Source organism: Acomys minous (assembly GCF_964271855.1).
Source record: "Acomys minous genome assembly, chromosome: 5".
NCBI lineage: Eukaryota > Metazoa > Chordata > Mammalia > Rodentia > Muridae > Acomys > Acomys minous.
This window is the reverse complement of record NC_140494.1, coordinates 103,736,727-103,743,849: the sequence shown is the minus strand read 5'-3', so window position 1 is coordinate 103,743,849 and position 7,123 is coordinate 103,736,727. Positions and strand designations below refer to the sequence as shown.

The 7,123-nt window shown below is 51.2% G+C and overlaps 1 long non-coding RNA gene across 1 annotated transcript; it reads right to left on the bottom strand.

Moving 5' to 3' along the window:
• Nucleotides 1-1,391: 1,391 nt before the first annotated feature.
• LOC311598524 lies at nucleotides 1,392-5,976 on the bottom strand. Its single transcript, XR_014779555.1, has 3 exons — nucleotides 5,820-5,976; nucleotides 1,824-1,880; nucleotides 1,392-1,535 (listed from the first exon to the last, which is right to left on the bottom strand). It is a non-coding gene; the product is annotated as an uncharacterized lncRNA (long non-coding RNA).
• Between the last annotated feature and the right edge of the window lie 1,147 nt (nucleotides 5,977-7,123).

Below are 7,123 nucleotides of genomic sequence, written 5' to 3'. Positions count from 1 at the left end.
TCAACTAGAAACCAGAGCCGGAGGGAGCTGTCCATGGTTCCAAATTCATTCTCCCACCAGGAAGACAGTTTGATCCCATCACCATGGGTCAGATATGCGTCAAGGCTCCGGCTTCCCCAGGCAAGAGAGTTGCTCTGACCTGGATGGACTCTCAGAGCTTCTCCGTGTGCATAGATAAGTGTGTATGACACACTCCATCAGTGAGCACTGGACTGTCTCTAGGACAGGCATGTGGGTGGGAATGCTTTCCCCCATACTGTGTGGGGTGGGAGCTGAGTGGGAGGGCATGGAGGAGGGGCTCTGCTCACAAGGCAGCTCGTAGCTGTATGCGCGGGTTTGGCCAGGCAGTGAGGAAGGCCCTCGGAACTCCCGCAGACACGGAAGGGCCTGATGCTCCCACCCTTCCTTTCTCTCATCCCCACCCATCAGTGCAGAGTAAATCTGAGCTCAGAGCAGCGCTGGTCCCCTGCCGGGCACTCCAAACTAATTTTCTGGTACATTATACACTTGGCCTTTTGAACAATCAATGGCCTTAAATGCTGTTTGGTTCCTGCAGCCAAATCCATGAGAAATAAGACATAATCCATCTGGCTGATATGACCAAAGCAAGGCAGGAAGGAGAGACAGAGAGAGCCTGGAGCTGCCAGGGGGGTCTTTTCTTGGCTCTGAGGGCGGGGAACTGGAGGGAGCTGCCAGCTCTGGAGAGAATGGGGCCTTTAAGAGATATTGATGGCCAGCTAATCACAGCCCCGTTTGTCTCAATGCTGCCTGCCCACTCTAGCTGTCACTCTTTGAGAACTGAGCTCTGTGGGGTGGAGGGGGGCGGCAGGGTACATGCTGGGGCGAGGCTCAGGGCTCTGATTTGGTACAGATGTCTCTGTCAAGCCTGGGCTGCTGTGTCTGGCTGAGGTCTCGGTCTGAAGTTGCATTTTGGTTCCAGTCCTCTGGAAGAACAATGTGGGTAAGAAATGAGGGCAAGAGCCTGAAGAACAGGGCCTGGTCCTAAAGTAGGATTGCGACTCTGTGGAGCGACCCATCCTCACTCACCAGTTATAGTGTGACCCTTAGAGGTCTCCCCTGGGGGCCTAGGCAGGCAGGGCTTATGGTGTAGGCTGCTGGTGCCTTTAGAGGGAGGGGCTTGACTCTGTTTCCCTTTTGAGAGGCAAGAGAGAAGGCAGAACCTGTCTCTCTCCTTTTAAGGCCAAGACTCCTGGAAGGACAAACAGTTGAGCAGCTCAGACTGTGCCTGCTCCTTCAGAGAGCCAGCACCGCCAGGGACTCCTAACACCTGAAATGTTCTCCCACAGCCTCTGGTTTCACAAGGCACCAGATGAAGAGGTGCGGGAGTCGGGTGCCCGATCCAATGCTACCTTTCCCTACCTACCTCTCAAAGCTGTCACTGTCTGGAGACAGATAGGCGGGAAGGCAGAACTCTGTAGTGTAGATGGAGGCACTTGGCCATTTTCCTGTGGGAAAGACCCTCGAAGGGGAGAAGCTTCATTCACTGGTGGTATGGAGTCCCTGGTCGCTGTGGCCTGTCGAGACAAGGGGCAAGAAAGTTCACCTCACCTGAGGAATATTTGGAAGGGGTTTTTTTCTTTGTTTTTGTTTTTTGTGTGTGTGTTTGGTTTTTTTTTTGTGTGTGTTTTTGTTTTGTTTGAGAGAGAGAGAGAGAGAGAGAGAGAGAGAGAGAGAGAGAGAGAGAGAGAGAGTGCAGGTGACGGGTGGGGGGTGGTGATGGGTGTGGCAAGTGTCTTGATATCTACCCTCAGGAAAAGAGCCCATCTAATTGCCCCTATGCATTTCTAAGTGCCACTTCATACCCAGGTTGCTGCTTGTGCCACATCTGAAACTCGAGCGCCAACTCAGTCAGCCGGCCCCTGGAAACAGAATGGCATAGGAAGTTGCATGAGGTGGGGCCGGAAATCAAGGACCCAACTAAGGTGTCAGGGTTGGGGTATCTGCTACACAGAGAGAGCCTCAAAATGGTGAGCTCTGAGGGCAGAGAGAGGCAGGACAAGGAGTCTATCTGGACCGTGGGGTCCCTAGCTCCTCCAGTTTTCCTGGTCCAGGGGTCTGTTCTGTAAGGCCTGGCCCTGTTTAGCCTGGTCTGGAGCCACTCAGCTCCCAGTGGCTGCCACAGCACTGATGACAGGAAACACAGTGGCATCTCTGAGGAGAAAGCAGGGCCTGCACATCACTCAGGAGGGTGTTCCCTCCCTTACAGTCTGTTCCCCGAGGTGCAGGCTTGTCTGACAAGATGTGTGCTTGTTCCTGGCATGGAGGCAGCTAGGGAGCTGAACCAGGATACCAGGGGCTGAAGAGGATGGCGCTGCCTGGGAAATCTATCATGGTGGATGAGTGGCTGACACCAAAGGACATGAATCTGCTTGGGCACACCTGTCCATCCCAAGGCCCTGTGAATGGAAGAAGGGAGTGGCTGGGCCAGAAGACCTCTGAAAATGGGTCTGAGGGGAAGCTGGGGTGTCACACATATGAGCTAATCTTTGCTTACCACTTGTCACAATGGCCACTGTTCCTAAATACACAAATGGTGTTTGTGCTTTTCAAAGTAGCTCTATGGACTGAGGCGCTGGCTCAGTTGGTAAAGTGGCTGCAGTGCAACCATGACCCAAGGTCAGAACCCCACCATGCACTTGAAAGGCCATAATCTTAGCACTCGGGGAGGTAAGAGATGGGCAGACAGCTTGGGATTTCTCCTTGGACATATGAGGTTCCTGGATCCTCTTCTCTTGCTATCACCTCAGTTCAGGTCCTGAAAGGTCCCCAGGTCCTGACTCTTTAAGCTCTTTAGCCTAACCATCATCCTCATGTCCTGAATGTTCCCACACAGACCACACTGGTCCCTCTGGGGACATTACTTTCCCCAACCCCCACACTGTGGCATCTGCCCTCTCTCCTTGGCTCCTTCCTTCCTCAGCCCAGGGCTGGCAGTTCTTCTGTCCGGCTTATACTCTTGACCTTTCTTAGGTCTTCCACCTGGATTCTGGGGATAAAATATTTTCCTTCTTACCCCCAGACTCAATGTGCCTGAAGTTCTTCCTTCTCTGACGTTTTAATATTTTTATTTCTTTGTTACTTCATGTATCTATTTTGTGTGTGAATGTGGATGTGGGTGTGCCATGGCACGCGTGTGAAAGACCAAGGACAACTTGAGAGAGCTGGTTCACACCTTCCAGCATGTGGGCCTTGAAGATAGGACTCAAATCATCAAGATGGGCAGCAACCACCTTTTCTACATGGGGGACGTTGATAGTCCCTATTGTTGTCGTTGTGGTCGTCGTCATCGTCATCATCATCATCATCATCATCATTTAAAGTATGGTCCCACTGTGTTACACCTCAAGCTTGCCTAAAACTCAAGGGTGGCAGGGGAGATTTTTGTGGAACTAGCTTAGAAAAAAGCACACGGTTCTCAGTATTCACAGAGGTGGGGAGAAGAGGAGGTTCCAATTGACTGAGACCTTTTGTCCTTGGATAGAAGATACACCAGAAAACCTCATCAGACGATGAGCCAATCAGAGGATCATTCAATTAAGGCGTGACCCAACTGGTGGCTAATCTGCTCAGTGGTTGATCTCACCAAAAGCCAATCCAATCTAAATAGCAGTTGATTCGATCAGTGGCTGATGTCCTCTGCGGTGATCCATCATTGACTAATCTAATCTGTTGCTTACCCAATCAGAGACCAACCTAATCGAGAGCAAGGCCATTACGTGTCCTCCTGATAGAGGCTTGATCCAATCCGTGGTGGATCTGCTCAGGGGTTGATCCAAACAATGTGATCTAAAGGGACACATAAGCCCAGATAAAGAGCAGCTGTTCCAAAGGGAGGCTCCCCCTCTCTCCCTCCCTCCCTCTCTCTCTCTCTCTCTCTCTCTCTCTCTCTCTCTCTCTCTCTCTCCCTCCATCCCTTTCTCCCTCTTTCCCTCCCCCGCCCCTTTCTGGCAAGTGCTACATTGAGCTACATTCCCAGATCTTCTGTTTTTAATTTTTATTTTGCAATGGGGGTCTATGTTGCCCAGGCTTGCCTGAAACTCATTGTGCAACCCAGACTGGCTTCAAACATGTGATCCTCCTGCCTCAGCCTTCTGAGATTACAGGGATGCCACCACTGGGTCCAGCAGGAAGGTAGCATTTCGCTCTCTAAGTTTTTGGCTTTTCAAAAATTCCCTGATGCCTCGCTTGCTGGGTATTGAGCTTGTTATTAACTTCAAGGGGAAACCAAGGCTCAGGGAAGAGTCAAGAAGGAACCCCTTCCTTTCCTCCTCCTCCTCCTCTTCCTCTTTCTCCTTTTCCTCTTATTCTTTTTGAGACAGCAGCATTTTTGCTGGCCTGGAATTCCTGGGTTCAATCCATCCTCATGCACTTCCCTCCTCTGTAGTTGGGATGCAGATGCACACAGCAATGCCCAGCTAACTCTCTCTAGCATGTATGTTGTGAACACTATTTCATTTCTTTGTTCAGACATCTCCCCTTTGCTCTGAGTCTCTTATTGTAGGGGCAGGAGGGTCACCCCCCTCCCCTCCTCCCTCTTGTCTCCCTCTGCCTGGCCTTGCTGGAGAATTTTAAAGGGACAGCTCTGTCAGCAGGATTGAGGGTAGAGGGGACCCAGGAGCCACAAACACCTGTAAAACCAATTTAAAAATCAGTCTAGCCAACCAGCCCCCAAAGGAACGAAAGAGAACTACAGAGTAACTCAAAAGCAGACACTAATGGAGGAGAAAAGAAATGTAGTTACATATTCATCAGCTTTTAAATATTCATGAGGACTGTAAAGCAGATTAATTTTCATGCCTCATTTCTCCCATGGTTCTCACTGTCCATATTTTACTGCAGCAGCAGCAGCAGCAGAAGAAGAAGAAAAAAACACAGCGATGGATCACCTGGCCACTGCTCTGACCAACCCAACACAGGCAGGGGACAGGAGGGCTGACATGGGGATTTGATCCATTAGTCTCCTGAAGGACCAGGGTCCCTTCTGCTGGGCTGGGACAGGGTGGGGAAAGCAGGAAGCCTGTAAAGGGTCGGGGAGGGAATGAGGATGTCTGAGGGCGGAAGGGACTTTGTGCTGGGCCTCCCCCAGGGGGAAAGAGAGAGGGCCCTCCCAGGGCCAGCCTGAGTTTCATCTCAGCTCTCCTAAGCTAATTAATTGCCCGTGAGGAGAGAGCAGGAGGAGCTGCTGAGACCAGAGGACAGAGAGGGGCAACGGAAAGAGTGATTGGTCCAGTTGGAGAGCCATTAGCATGGAACCACAGAGGGCAAAAAGCAATATGGATTGAGGCCAGCTCTCTGGCAGGACTTTCTGAGGGCTAGGGCTTTTGGACTCTCTCTTTCTGTAGACCAAGTGTGAGGAGAAAGAATGGCTGGGGCCCGAAAATGAGCTTGGGAAACACAACCCCTCATGGCCTAAAGGGGCAAGGTAGAGTCAGAGAAGATAGATGGGGTGTCAGCTGCGGAGAACCAAGGTGAGCTACCCAACAGCAGCAAATCTAGGTCACCGGCAGGAGTGGGAAGGGGTTGAGGATAGGCAAGCCACAGGCCCCTGGGGACAGTTGCGGATACAGCTTCTTGGAGCTCCTGGAATGATGTCCCTGGGTGGTGACACATCTGTTTAAATAAGGCCTGGCTAACACGTAGCTGTCTTCTCCAGATCCTGATGCCTCTGCGGAGGTCAAGGGAGGCTCCACCATGGTTGCTGCTTAAGGTGATCTCTGGGGACACTTGGGCATCACTAACGGAGACAACACCCTTTATAGAGGTTCCTCCCTCTATGTTCGTACCCATCTTTCTATCACCTGCTAGCTTGGTAGCCCCTCTTGGATCTAGAGTAGACATCTCAGGCCTCAGAGTACACAGTCGACCCGGCTGCTGAGCCTCTGAAGCTCTCTGGATGTCAGTCACATCAGTGGTGACTTTGGCCTTCCAGGCCACTCAATTCAGTGGTGTCCTCTGCCCTGGCCTCACTGGTTTTTAAGCACAGCACTCAGAATCCCGCCCCTTTTTCAGAATCCCGCCCCCATTTCAGAGTCCCACCCCTTCTTAGAATTCTGTCCCTTCTCAAAAAATTCCACTTCTCAGAATCCCATCCCCTCTCAGATCCTGCCTCAGAACCCCATCTTTTCTCACGATCCCATCCCTTCTCAGCTCCTGCCCCCTCTCAGAATCCCACCCTTTCTCAGCCTCACCCTTTCTCAAGAGTCCCTCTCCTTCCTAGAATCCCGCCCCTTCTTAGAATCCCGCTCCTCCTCAGAACCACATCCCCTCGCAGAGTTCCGCCCCTCCTCAGAGCCCCGCCCCTTCTCAGAATCACCCGGCCCCCCGAGAATCCCGCCCATTCTCAGAGTCCCACCTCTTCTCAGATTTTCATCTCTTAGCATACAGCACGCTTATTTATCTTGCTTGTTGCTACTGTTTACTTGTTTATCTGCATTGAGTGGGAGGCCACCCTCTGCCCATGGATTAACTTACAGTTGAAAGTGCTCACCTTGAGAAAACAACAATTCAAGGCTAAATGCAGCAAACAACTTCTTTTAGATGGTAGTCCCCAAGAGAAAGGGACTGAGTGATGTGTCCGTAGAGTTTGCTTCCTGGAGGAAGTTGCTGGACATAGCACGGAAGCTGGGACCCTAGAGGGAGTCCGGTGGTGGAGCTGGTGAGGCAGTGGCTATTTGGGAGGCCAGGCTTGCTTGGAAGAATATTAGAAGAGACTCACATACAGAGTTCTCAAAATCTGTGGAAGCCTTGAAAGCTTGCTAAGGGCTGGAAAGATGACCTAATGGTTAAGAGCACTGGGTGCTTTTCCAGAGGACCGAGGTTTGATTCCCAGCACCCACATGGCAGCTCAAAACTCTGTTACTCCAGTCCCAGGGGATCGGACACCCTTTTCTTGTGCACAGATTTACATATAGGCAAAAAACTTATAGACATACAATTAAAACAACAGCAGTAGCAACAGCACATTGCTGAATATAGATAGGTGCATACTGGAGGAGATAATAAAATAAATAGAAGAGTTCATAAGCAAGTCTTAAGCCGCCGGGACAGTGCACTTCCTTAACCCCAGCACTCAGGAGGCAGAGGCAGGAGGATTTCTGTGAGA